General features: G+C 47.1%; 1 protein-coding gene across 1 annotated transcript in view; it reads left to right on the top strand.

The window, feature by feature from the left end:
- Ptk7 (protein tyrosine kinase 7 (inactive)) overlaps positions 1-13,213 on the top strand; it is a 56,630-nt gene that overhangs the window by 19,220 nt on the left and 24,197 nt on the right. The window lies entirely within an intron of this gene.

The following is a 13,213-nucleotide window of genomic DNA, read 5'->3' as shown; positions in this document are numbered from 1 at the left end:
TAAGCCCCAGGACTGGCGCAAAAAAAAAAAAAAGAAGAGAAGGGAAGGGGCTAAGAATTTGGCCTGGTGGTAGAGTGCTTGGCTAGCATGCACTAAGACCTGGGTTTGATTCCTCAGTAGCATATACATTAAAAAAAAAAGGCCAGAAGTCATGGTGTGGCTCAAGTGGTAGAGCTCTAGCCTTGAGAAAGCTCAAGGACAGTGCTCAGACCCTGAGTCAAGCCCCAGGACTGGCAAAAAATAAAAAAAGAGAGAGAAGAGGAAAAAGAGGAGGAGGAGGAAGAAGGAGGAGAAGGGGGTAAACAGAGACACATATGGAAGAAGGGAAGGCAGAAATTGGAATGAGGTAGACAGGAGCCAAGGGCTGCTGCAGCCACGAGGACCCCGGCAAGAACCCTTCAGTGCCTGGAGGAGCCTGCCCTACCAGTGCCTGGATTTTACACTTGTGGCCCCTAAGTCCTGGATCAATCTCTGTTGTTTTAAGCTGCTCAGTTGATAATTGGTTAGCACAGCCCTAGGAAACTAATAGAGCAGGTGTGGCATTATGGCATTATCCAAGCATCATAGCTGCACCTGTACTCTTGCAGGACAAAGAGCTTCTTCAGTCTGTTTTCTGCCCTCACAGCCACCTTGGAAACAAGGAGTGTGCTAGTGCAAGGTAAATCGTCATTTACCTCCTTTGCTCCCTGGGTCCTGGATCATCCAGGACTTTGTGAGATTCTAGAGTCTCATGATTATGCTTTGTCTCTGGCTCCTCACTTGTTCTGTTTTCCAACCCCTCCCCTTCCCTGCTCTAATCTTAACCTTCCTGTCTGTTCCTTCCCCTTCTCCATCCCCTACCTCTTCCCTTCCTTCCTCTTTTCCTCTCCCTCCCTTTTGTTGGTGTCAGTACTGCTGCATGAACTTGTATGCTCTTTTTGTGTTCTTCCTTTCTCCTTTAGCTTTTTCACTTAAGGAGCTGGTGCTCTACCATTTGAGTCACATCTCCGCGTCTGGCTTTTTGCTGGTTAATTGGTGATAGTCTCATGGACTGTCCTGCCTGGGCTAGGCTTCGTCAGTGATCCTCAGATCTCAGACTTGGGAATAGGTAGGGTGACAGGCGTGTGAGCTGCAGGCCCCTGGCCAAGTTACATTCTTTCTTAGAGGGTTGTGTTAAAGGCCTTTTCTGGCAGCATTCTTTGACTACCCCTCCTCACTATGTCTGACCTATCACATCAAGTGACTGAGCAGCAAAGGCTGGTGGATCATCATGGGCCTTACCCTGGAGCCAGTCCATCTGAGACTTGACCCTGTGTTTGTTTCTTAGTAACTTTGTCACCTTAAGCAAATTGCTTTACCCCTCTGCCTCAGTTTGCTCATCTGCATAATGGGTTTTAGTTCCTATCTCAATGGGTGGGTGTGAGTGTTAATAAGGTAGTAGGGTTAAAGTGCTTGGACGAGTGCCTGGTACATAGAAAGGGGTCAGTAAGTGTTAGCTATTAGTGTAATTATATGTTTACTTTTCTGACTCCCCCACTAAACAGAGATACTTACAGGCAGTAATTGTGTGTTTCTCTCTTTCCATTCCCAGTGTCTAAACGGGGGTACTTGGCACATGGTAGGCTCTAAATAAATGTTTGTTGAATTAATAATGATAATTAATGTAATTGCCTACCGGGAACCCATACTGGGCTTTGACCCTCTGCTCTTTCCACATCATGTAGGGAAAATGTAGCCAGGCGATTTACATACACAGCAGCAGGTACCCAGGTCCCACTGACAAAGACTTGTAGAGAAGTGTGGTCACCTCTTTTATTTTTATTTTTTTTCCTTTGGTTGGTGACCATACTAGAGCTTGAACTCAGGGCCTGAGCATTGCTCCTTAGGGTTTTTTTTGTGTTTTGTTTGTTTTGTTTTTGTCAGTTGTAGGGCTTGAACTCAGGGCCTGGGCACTGTCCCTGATCTCTTTTGCTCAAGGCTAGAACTTTACCACTTTGAGCCACAGTGCCACTTCTGGCTTTCTGGTGGTTATTTGGCAATAAGAGTCTTATGGGGGCTTGGATGTAGCTCTGTGGCAAGTGCTTATGTAGCAAGTGCAGCGTCCTGGGTTCAATCCCCAGTACCAAAAAAAAAAAAAGGCAAGAAAAAAAAAATAAGTGTAGTCAAAAAAAAGAAAAGAAAAGAAAAATCCCAGGCTGAGAATGTAGCTTAGTGGTAGAGTGCTTGCCTAGCATGCATGAAGCTCATTGGATTCCTCAGAACCACATAAACGGAAAAGGCCAGAGTAGGGCTATGGCTCAAGGTATAGAATGCTAGCCTTGAGCAAAATAAGCTCTGTGACAGTGCCCAGGCTTTGAGTTCATGCTGTAGGACTGGCAAACAAACAACAAAAACAAAGAAGAGTCTCAAGGACTTTCCTGCCTGGACTGGCTTTGAACCTCAATCCTCGGATCTCAGCCTCCTGAGTAGCTAGGATCATAAGTGTGCCACACTTATCCCTTAGCTTCCTCCACTCAAGGCTGGCACTCTCATTTGAGCCACACCTCCAATTCTGCTTTTTTTTTGCCCAGTGAAGTGGAAATAAGAATCTCATTTGCTTTCCTGCCCAAGCCAGTTTCCAACCATGATCCTTTATATCTCAGCTTCCTGAGTGGCTAGGGTTATAGGCATGCGTACACACCTGTACCCCATATGCAGTGAGCTCTTATTTTCTGGGGGCTTAGGAACTGGTCAGGAAGGCAGATAGGGAACACAGGAAAGTCTGGGCAGCTCTAGTAGGTATAGTAGCCACTTAGGGCAGCAGCAGAAGGTAGACACTTGGACTTTCTGTTGTTGGAATCTTTTTTTTTTTTTTTTTTGCCAGTCTTGGGCTTTTAGCTCAGGGCCTGAGCACTGACCTTGGACTTTCTCAAGGCTAGAGCTCTACCACTTGAGCCTCAGCACCACTTCCAGCTTTTTTCTTTGCATGTGGTACCAAGGAACTGAACCCGGGTTTTCGCGCATGCTAGGCAAGCACTCTACCACTAGGCCAAACTCCCGGCCCCTGTTGCTGGAATCTTTTACCTAACTTCCACCCTGCTTCTTCCAGATACATTCTCCAGAACTTCCTAAACTTTTAATAGTGAAAGATTTAGAGGCTTTATCAAGTGTTTGGACTTGACTATTTTCTTCCTCTAGGTACCTAACATCTGGCTGTTTCTCTGGAATTAACAGTCACCAGAGCCATTATTTCATTGGAGGATTATAAAATGATAGTGATAGTCTGTTTATTAGCTGGAGATTTCTATAGAGACAAATCGCTCATTAGCTTTATTTACCTTGAAATGTAGCCACTGTTTCATCGAAGAAGGGGAAAACAAGTGCTTGATTTTTAACTGTGTGTGTGTGTGTGTGTGTGTGTGTGCGCGCGCGCGCGCGCGCTTGTGCACTAGTCCTAGCTACTCAGGAGGCTGAGATCTAAGGATTGTGGTTTGAAGCTAGCCTGGGCAGGAAGGTCTATGAAATGTTTATCTCCAATTAATCAGCAAAAATCCAGAAGTGAGGCTGTGGTTCAAGTGGCAGAGCCCCAACTTTGAGTGAAAAAACTAAGTGGACAGTGTCCAGGCACTGAGTTCATGCCTCAGTACTGGAGTGTACACACACACACACAGTATCTATAGTCCCTTAAGAGGCTAAGATGACTGAGAATATGTGTCTCACCTAGGATACAGAGTTCTTCTGTTTTTGTTTTTTTTTTGTTACAGAGATCTTGACCCCAAAAACAAAAACTGAGTCCGGTAACGTAGTAACAGCAACAACAAAGCAGGTTAAGATCCCAGACTCACATAGTACTCTGTGCCAGGCACTGTGCCAGATACACTACCTGTATTAACATGTGACTTTGTTCTTCATAACTAGTCAGTGAGCCTGTTGCCTTAATGAGCACCATTTTACAGATACAAAACCAGATGCTGAAAGGCTGAATGGTTTGCCCCAGATCATCCTGGGAGGTGAGCACAGATGGTCTGACTCCATGGACTCCCTGAGCTTCTCACACCGAGCTCCATCCTGCCTGCACAGGGTCTTTGGCCTGTGTAAAGTTCTTTCAAATTCCCAGAGGCCTTTGCCTTGGCAGTAGCCCTGCAAGATAGGGAGCAGGTGGTACCAGCCTGTCCTTTTTTTTTTTTTTTTTTGGCAAGTTTCACACTTGCCTGAACCCGGCCTACAGCTCTTTCTGCTCTAGTTTTTTTTTTTTTTTTTTTTGCCAGTCCTGGGCTTGAGCTCAGGGCCTGAGCACTGTCCTTGGACTTTCTCAAGGCTAGAGCTCTACCACTTGAGCCTCAGCACCACTTCCAGCTTTTTTTCTATGTATGTGGTACCAAGGAATCAAACCCAGGTCTTCATGCATGCTAGGCAAGCACTTTAACCACTCAGCCAAACTCCCGGCCTGCTCTAGTTTGTTTTATATTATTTTTCATTTTGTATCTTTTGTACTGGGACTTAAACTCAATATGCTGTCCCTGCGCTTTTTGTTGTTGTTCAAGGTAAGCACTTTACCACTTGAGCCACAGCTCTACCGCCAACTAATTTGCTGGCCAATTGAAGACAAAGGTCTCACAGACTTTCCTGCCTGGATTGGCTTTGAACTTTGATCCTCCCATCTCAGCCTCTTGAGTAGCTAGTATTATAGGAATAAGCCACTGGTGCCTGGTGTCTTTCTTTTTGCCTAGGATAGCTTGGACCATAATTATTCTATTTACACTTCCCACTGTGGCTGTAATGTGTACCCCCACATCCAGGTATTTTTTTTTTAATTGAAATGGGATCTTATGACTTTTTTTCTTGTCTTGGAACCAAAACTCCCAGCCTTCTAAGTAGATGGGATGACAGGTAGTTATTTACCCCTGTGCCAGCATTTGGTTAAGAGAGGGTCTTTCAAACATTTTTGTCTGGGATAGCTGGAACCACAGTTCTCCTGATCTCTGCCTCCTGAGTAGCTAAGTCTATAGGCGTGAACTACTGTATCTGGCTCTTTTACGTGTTTTTATTTATTTATTTTAATAATAATAATAATAATTATTATTATTATTTTTTTTTTTTTTTTGCCAGTCCTGGGGCCTGACCTCAGAGCCTGGGAAAAGTATTCCTGGGCTTCTTTTAGTTCAAGGCTAGGCACTTGAGCCACAGGGCCACTTCCAGCCTTTTCTGTTTATGTGATACTGAAGAGTGAAACCAGGGCTTCATGCATGCTAGGCAAGCACTCCACCACCAAGCCACATTCCCAGCCCCTACATGTTTTTACATGTGTTATGTGTGGGTATTGATGTGTGAAGAGCTGGATGACTTTCACAGTGCCAGGCCTAGGGTGTAGGGCATTTTTTATTTGGTACCTGGCATTTGTTTGGCATCTAAGTAGAACTTTTAGGAACCGTATTACCCTTAGACGTGGTAGTTTCTTTCTCCCTGAGATTACAAAAGCTTTGGGGGCTGGTGAACACAGGGGAATTTACTTCTGGTTCTGGGCTGAGTCCAGGCAAGGCTTAGTATACTCCTCTGACTTGAGGAGCAGCAGGATCGCCGGACGAGGGCTTTTGAGCAGCTGGGTGGAAATCCTCCCATTGCCTTGCTTCTGGCCTAATGGCTCTGACCATTTTTAGATGTCAGGAAGTATAACGATATGGGAACTTTATTTTGGTGAATAATGGATGAGCCCAAGGAAGGTCCTGTACTCTTCCTGGTGAATTATTTACCAAGAGTCCCTAATTGGAGAGCTCTCCATTATGAATGGTCCCAATCTAGCCTAGATAGAACCTTTTCCCTCTCCTGTCACTCCCACTGTCTCTCACCTACAGACAAGCTGTAACCTTCAAATGTCTGTTGTTACCCCGGGTAGCCTGTGACCAAGCACTGTCTTGAGTCTAAAACCCCTGTCAGTTGCTCGAAGGGGGTTTTCCTTCCAACAAGGGCTCCCCCTGGAGACACAGGACAGACCTGCCAGGGGCAGTGGTGCCATTGTAGGTCTGAGGCCTGTGCTATGGAGCCAGGTGTTGTGTTTGCTTATATGGGTTTGTGCACACATGTGTTCTCTATGTCTTTGTCTTGGTTCTGTCTCTTTCTCCATGACTCTGTTATTTGATCTTTGCCTCTATCTTTTTCTGTGGTTTTTTTTTTCCCCTGCCATTTTATCTCTTCTCTTAGTCTATCAGTCTCTCTATCTGTCTCTGTCTCTGTCTGTCTGTCTGTCTGCCTTTCGCTTTCCTCTTCTTTCTTTCTCTGGCAGTTTCTCTTCATCTACTCAGTGCCATGCCTCTTCTCCCTCTGTCTGTTTGAAACAATGTCTGTCTGTCTGTCTGTCTGTCTGTCTGTCTGGATTTTGTAGGTCTGAGGAGACATTTCCTGTAATGGAGGGATGACTCGTTTCAGACCTAAGTGAAGCCAGATCAGGGTGCCTTCCAGACCCTGACTTACAGATCAACAGAGGAGGCATGAAAGATACTTGGGGTCTTTGTCATTTTTTTGGCTATTCTAAGCATTCATTTCATCAGTCACTCTGGGAGCTCTTTCTTCTTGGCCTCTGTGTGCTCTGCGTTTTAGAACATTTGCCCTCAGGGTCGGTCTCTCTGCACTGTAAGCATCTGCTGATGAGTTGCAAGTTTTTGCTGCTTTTAAAAATAACTTAAAAGGGGTTGTTTCTGTTCTTTATTCATCAGTTTATGCTTTTTTCATCTGTTGTTATTGATTAAAAGTACTTATTTTGCTATCTTTAGTCAGAATACATTTTCTAAGTGGCTGAGGTTCTTAAAAGTGGCTTTTTTTTTTGTTTGCTTGCTTGCGTACGTGCGTGCGTGCGTGTGTGTGTGTGTGTGTGTGTGTGTGTGTGTGCATGCACATGTGCAAGTACATACTGAGGCTTGAACTCAGGTCCTAGGCATGTTCTTCTTGAACATCGTTACCTCATCTCCTTTAGTGTTGAGAACTTCTTGTTTTTGTCTTTGGTGAGGCTTGAACTCTGAGCCTGGGTGCTGTCCCTGAGCTCTTCAGCTCAAGGCTACTGCCACAGTGCCACTTCCAGTTTTCTAGTGGTTAACTGGAGATAAGAGTCTCCACTGACTTTAGTGGCCGTGATCTTCAGATCTCAGCCTCCTGAGTAGCTAAAATTACAGGCTAGAGCCACCTCGCCCACCTATGATGAAATCCTTTAATAGCAGGCACAGATCTGCTGTTGGGGGCAGTGTGCACTTTTCCCCCCTCCCTCCCAGAACCCGCAGCTAGACATGAATCTTTGTCTCCTTAAACCAGCAGTTCTTCCAGCCATTCTGAAACACACACACACACACACACACATACACACACACACACACACACACGCACTCTGATTTCCAGAGCAGCTGTTGATCAGGCAGGTGGGACAAGCTCTGCTGCTTTGGGAAGGAGGGCTGGGGCTGTGTGGGGCGCTGAATCCGGGCCCTGCATCTAGAGTACCAAGGGGCGCCCTAGCCTCCTGCACATGTGTTAAGTAAACATGGCCTAGTGTCCCCGGTTATGTGGTGAATGCAGGCCACTGCCACAAGCTCCGAGTGGCTCGTGCTTTCCACATCACCACATAGTACAGCGGTTTGCTCACATTTTCTACTCCTGGCTGCTGGGGAAGCGCTTTGCAGATCACTTCTAAATATAAAAGTAAGAGGCTGACTCTGGTGCCTTAAAACCAGCTGTGATCTTGCTTCTTAAGTGACTTTTGGGGCTTGGAGAAAGAAGGAAAGAAAACAGAAGAGGCTGATGTGTGTGTGTGTGTGTGTGTGTGTGTGTGTGTGTGTGTGTGTGTGTGTAGGTTCTAGAAATACCCAGATACATGGTGGTAACAAAGTTCTCTCTTGCATGCACAGATGAAGTATGTAATTGTGTGTGTGTGTGCGCGTGTGCGTGTGCATGCGCATGCACAATTTGAACTCAGAACCTCATACTCTAAGCTTGGCTTTTTTCACTTAAGGCTCTTGTGCTCTACCACTCGAGCCACAGCCCCACTTCTAGCTTTTGCTGGTTAACTAGAGATAAGAATGTCACAGATGGCCCGGAGTTTGGCCTAGTGGTAGAGTGCTCGCCTAGTATGCAGGAAGGACCCGGGTTTGATTCCTCCATATCACATACATAGAAAAGCTGGAAGTAGTGCTGTGGCTCAAGTAGTAGAGCACTAGCTTTGAGGAAAGCCCAAGGACAGTGTTCAGGTCTTGAGTTCAGTGCCCAGGACTGGCCAAAAAAAAAAAAAGAAAGAAAGAAAGAAAGAAAGAAAGAAAGAAAGAAAGAAAGCTCACAGACTTTTTCTGACCAGGCTGGCTTTGATCAGATTTCAGCCTCCTGAGTACTTAGGATTACAAGTATGAGCTACCAGTGCCTGGCAAGAGAAGAGGTATAGATTTGAAGACTGACTTTCACTGGATGCTGGTGGTTTACCCCTGTAATCCTACTAGCTACTCAGGAAGCTGAGATCTGAAGATCAGGGTTGGAAGCCAGCCATTGCAGGAAAGTCTTCGAGACTTATTTCCAGTCAGCTACCAGAAGCCAGAAATGGAGCTGTAGCTTAAATGGGTAGAGTGCTAACCTTGAACAACAGAAAAATTCAGGGACAGCGCCCAGGATCTGAGTTCAAGGTGAAAAGGAAGACTGATTTTCAAACTGGACAGCTCTGTTCAGACATCTGTTTGTTAAAAAAGAATTGATGTCCTTCCTCTGTCCTAAAACCTAACAGTACATTCATCCACTGTTAAAAACAGCTGATGGAGGTGAAGAATCCTTAAAACAGTGCTAGATGAAAAGCAGTAGGAAACAGGAAAGATAGAATGTAAGAGCATTTCAGAACACTAGCTCGGATTCAACAATCCATGCAGGAAGAACACATATGCACCAAAGGATTTGCATTAAATAGGGCAGAATGATTGGGGGGTTAGTGAATGGAATGGAAAGGCAGTCTGCTTGGGTGGCATTCTGGAAGGAATGCAGACTTCAGAGCCAGGCTGATCTACAGGCAGGTCCCAACCCTGCCTTTCAGAAGTTCCCAGGGCTCCCCCCCCCCCCCCCCCCCCGCAGCCTTGCTGACTGGTGTTGGGAGGAGCACTTTGATCAGAAATACATGTCCTTCTACTGGGCCTGGCGAGAAGCAAGGCAGTCGGAGGAGCTAAGGCAGTGCCACCTAATGGAATGCTTCTATGTTCAGCCAGTGTATGGACATTGCGTGGTCCCTGAGTGCCTCAAATGTGTCTGGTGGGATGGAGTCACCGGGAATGAATTTCCTCCCTCCCTCCCTCGTTCCTTCTTTTCTTCCTTCCTTGCTTCCCTCCTTCCTTCTTTGCTTCCCTCCCTCCCTCCTTTCTTTTCCTTTTCTCTTTCCTTCCTTCCTTCCTCCCTCCCTCCCTTCTTTCCTTCCTTCCTTCCCTCCCTCCATCTCTCCATCCCTTTATCCCTCTATTCCTACTGGAGCTGGAATTCTGACCCTTATGATCTTACTTGGATTTTTCCACTAAGGCTGATACTACCACGTGAGCCGCACCTCTGCTTCTGGCTTTCTGTTGGTGAAATTGGAGGTAAGAGTCTCACAGACTTCTTTTCTGCCTAGAGTAGCTTCGACTCCTCTCAGCCTCCTGAGTAGCTAGAACTACAGGTGTGAGCCACCAGTGCCCAGCTAGCTATTGCATCTACTGAGTGACTGACTGGGTGAACTTTGTTTCTGCCCCCTAGATGCACAGGCTGAGCACCACTGAGGGTCTTCCTGGGGCCGAGCTCAAGGCTCATTCTTGTCTCAGGTCCAACAGCCCTGCCACTTTCCCGGGGGTGAATTATTCTCACAGGCCTCTCTCTGGCATCTTCAGGAGACAGCTGGCCACCGGCTTGCTCGATCTCCTTAGGGCTGAGAATGCAGTATAGGGAACTTTTTTTTTTTTTTTTTTTTTTTTTTTTGCCAGTCCTGGAGCTTGAACTCAGAGCCTGAGCACTGTCCTTGAGCTTTCTCATGGCTAGCATTCTACAATTTGAGCCACAGCACCACTTCCAGCCTTTTCTGTGTATGTGATACTGAGGAATCAAACCCAGGGCATCGCACATGCTAGACAGGCACTCTACCAGTAGGCCACACTCCTGCCCCTTCCAGAACATTCTTGATTACCCCAAAGATCAAAGTCAGTCCCTTGCTTCCACATCCACCTCTGGGAGGGAACTCCTTAGGTCAAGGCCATTTTGATGTGAATATTACAGTTCTCTGGGGCTCTCCACATTTTAAATTTCCCTGAAAAATAGGCAGACTCATGTGGGTCTCCTTTTAACGTGTGTTTTATTTAAATATCATAAACTCCTGCAGATTGGAAAAGAATTTCTCCATCTGTTTTGAGCTAGGCTTGGTGGTTATACCGTTAGTCCCAGCTACTTTGGAAGTTGAGGCAGGAGAATTGCTTGACCTCAGAAGTTTGGGGTCAACCTAGGCAATAATATAGCAAGACTCCATCTCAAAAACAAAACAATAACCAAAAAAATCCATTTCAAAGCTGCTGTCTTTCAAGTGAGAACACAAGGAAAATGAAATTGGCAGGGAGTGAAAGAGCATTTCAGGTCAAATGGTTACTTACGTGATTTTATTTCCCTACCCCTGTGCTCTAGTGGCTTGAGTACCATGAGGGGCCCAGAAGAAGAGTGGGCACCATGCTAGTCCTCTCCTTGAGCTTACAGTCTAATGGTTATGACAGAATCAGGGTGTCAAACCCACAAACGAGCCAGGCACTGGTGGTCAGACATTGACAGCTACTCAAGAGACAGATCTGAGGATCATGGCCTGAAGCCAGCCTGGGCTTGAGCAAGAAGTGGAGCTGTGGCTCAACTAACCACTCAAAAACTGAAAGTGGAGTGATGGTTCACAGCGGTAGAATGCTAGCCTTACGTAAAAAGCTCAGGGACAGTTTCTAAGCCCCAAGTTCAAGCCCCAAGACTGGCGCCGCACACGTGCGCGCGCGCGCGCGCGCACACACACACACACACACACACACACACACACACACACAGCATGAACTGTCATGCAGGCATGTGGCCTGTAGGGATCTAGGAAGACAGAGAACAGAGGCAGGCCCTTGCAGGAGGCTGAGCTGTCAGATCCCCAGCTGCCACCCTCCCCTGCACCTGCCTTGTAGAATCATTCATAATTCCAAATGTAGCCAGAGGTGGGGGTGGGAGGTAGGGGTATCCCTGGGAAGTGGCCCCTGTGAGTCTGCTACTATCTCCCTGAATCACAGCAGCTGATGCAGTGTTAGATCTTACACCTTCCTTTTTCTGATCTTATAAATATTCGGATTGCTTGAGATGATCAGAGTCACTCTCCCAGCTAGTAGGACTGGAGGCCGGGTCTCCCTCCCCCATGTGCCTTCTACCTCACCACACACTTCCTCTAGGTGTTGGTTTTTTTTTCCCCTTCCAGTTGTGGGGCCTGGATACTTAGGGCCTGAGCACTGTCCCTGAGCTTTTTGCTTAAGGCTAGCATTCTACCACTGTGAACCACTACTCCACTTTCAGTGTTTGAGTAGTTAGTTGGAGGTAAGTGTCTTGTGGGGGCTTTTTTGCCCAGGCTGGCTTTGAACTATGATCCTCAGATTTCAGCTTCCCCAGTGGCTAGGATTACAGGTGTGAGCCACCTGCATGTCGCCTTGGCTAGGTTTTTGGCCAGTGTTAGTTCCTTAGAAACTCCACAGCCATTTGAGGGTCACTAAGGGTGATGCACATGTGCCAGGTCCTGTCGGCCCCCCAGCTGAGGATAGGCTGGTACCAGGGCTGCATCGGTAGGTGCTTTGCCCACTGAGCTTGGATCCACGTGACACAGGACACAGTTCTCCTGTGATGTCCTCACTTCAGGTCCCCCAAGTGTGGGCCAGGCTTGTCTGAGTTGTGGTTTGGCCCTAAAGTGGGAGAACTGGCCTGCTGGGTCATTTCTGTCCAGTCCCTGGTTATCTTACTCAATTCTCTAATCCGGATGTGGCAACCTCTCCAGCTATGGAGGGTGAAGTGCTGGAGTCAGAACACTGTGCAGGATCCTGACTCTGCTCCATCCTGTTCTGTTCAAATCAAGGGCCAGTGTAGCCTGGGGACCGGGAGGGCAGCAGGGCTCCTGTTGGTGGACCCGGAGGCCATTGTAGGCCTTGGGAAGAGAAGAGATGGCATATTATGTGCTGTCATTCACGGAGGCTGAGTTAGCTGGGGCCATCTGCTGTCACTCCTGAAGCCACACTTTCTGGGCTCATCATCATATTTGCTGGTGTTAAAACCACCTATAGTATCTTGTTGATAGGAAAGCAATTCCAGCTGAATCACAAACATCATTGCAGTGTGTTTCTGGCACCCTGGGTGAATTGGGGTCTGCCTGAGGTTGCTGTCTAGTGTCACACTTGCCATCCCAGTACTCTGGAGGCCAAGGTAGGATGATCACAAATGTGAGGACAGCCTGGGAATTAGAGACTTCCAGGCCAGCATGAGCTACAAGAAAACTTAAGAATTAGAGATGCAGCTCAGTTGTAGAGGGCTTGCCTGGCATTTGCAAGATTTTGTATTTGATCCTCACAAAAACAAAAAATAAATAAATCCTAAGAATGATTGCCAGCCAGGAGTTTGGCCTAGTGGTAGAGTGCTTGCCTACCATGCACAAAGACCTGGTTTCGATTCCTCAGTACCACATACATAGAAAAAAGCCAGAAGTGGTGCTGAGGCTCAAGTGGTAGAGTGCTAGTCTTGAGAAGGTCCAAGGACAGTGCTCAGGCCCTGAGTCCAATCCCAGGACTGGCAAAAAAAAAAAAAAAGAACAATTGCCAGTGTCTATGGGCTTTCATTAAGAGTTGGGCAATTAAAAGGTCTCTGGCTAAAGGGCTGCAGGACAGAACCTGGTGCCTGGCTGCTGGGAGCAGCTGGCTGGTCGCTGTAGCTGGGTAGTGGCCAGGAAGCACCTTGGGCTCTGGGGCCCTCACTGGTCCCTTTAGGTTTGCATATGGTAGGTTTGTGAGCACTGTGGGATGAGCAGTCTGAGACTGTCTCTTACCTGGACTACTTGTGCTTCGTAGGGTGAAGACTCCTTGTTCCAGCCCAAGCCCTGGTGCTCATCCTGCGGAAAGGGCACTGAAGTTGGCACACTTCTCCCTTGTGCCTCTGTCTGCAGCTACTTTGGCCTGGGGACCTAGGGCTGATGACTGAGTCTTTGATAGGCCTGTGTGTGGAGGAGTTGGCCACATGCGTGTGG

Source organism: Megascapheus bottae, chromosome 22 (assembly GCF_031878675.1).
Source record: "Megascapheus bottae isolate mThoBot1 chromosome 22, mThoBot2.hap1, whole genome shotgun sequence".
Classification (NCBI taxonomy): domain Eukaryota; kingdom Metazoa; phylum Chordata; class Mammalia; order Rodentia; family Geomyidae; genus Megascapheus; species Megascapheus bottae.
The sequence above is the reverse complement of the archived record's forward strand: the minus strand, read 5'-3'. Positions and strand labels throughout refer to the sequence as shown.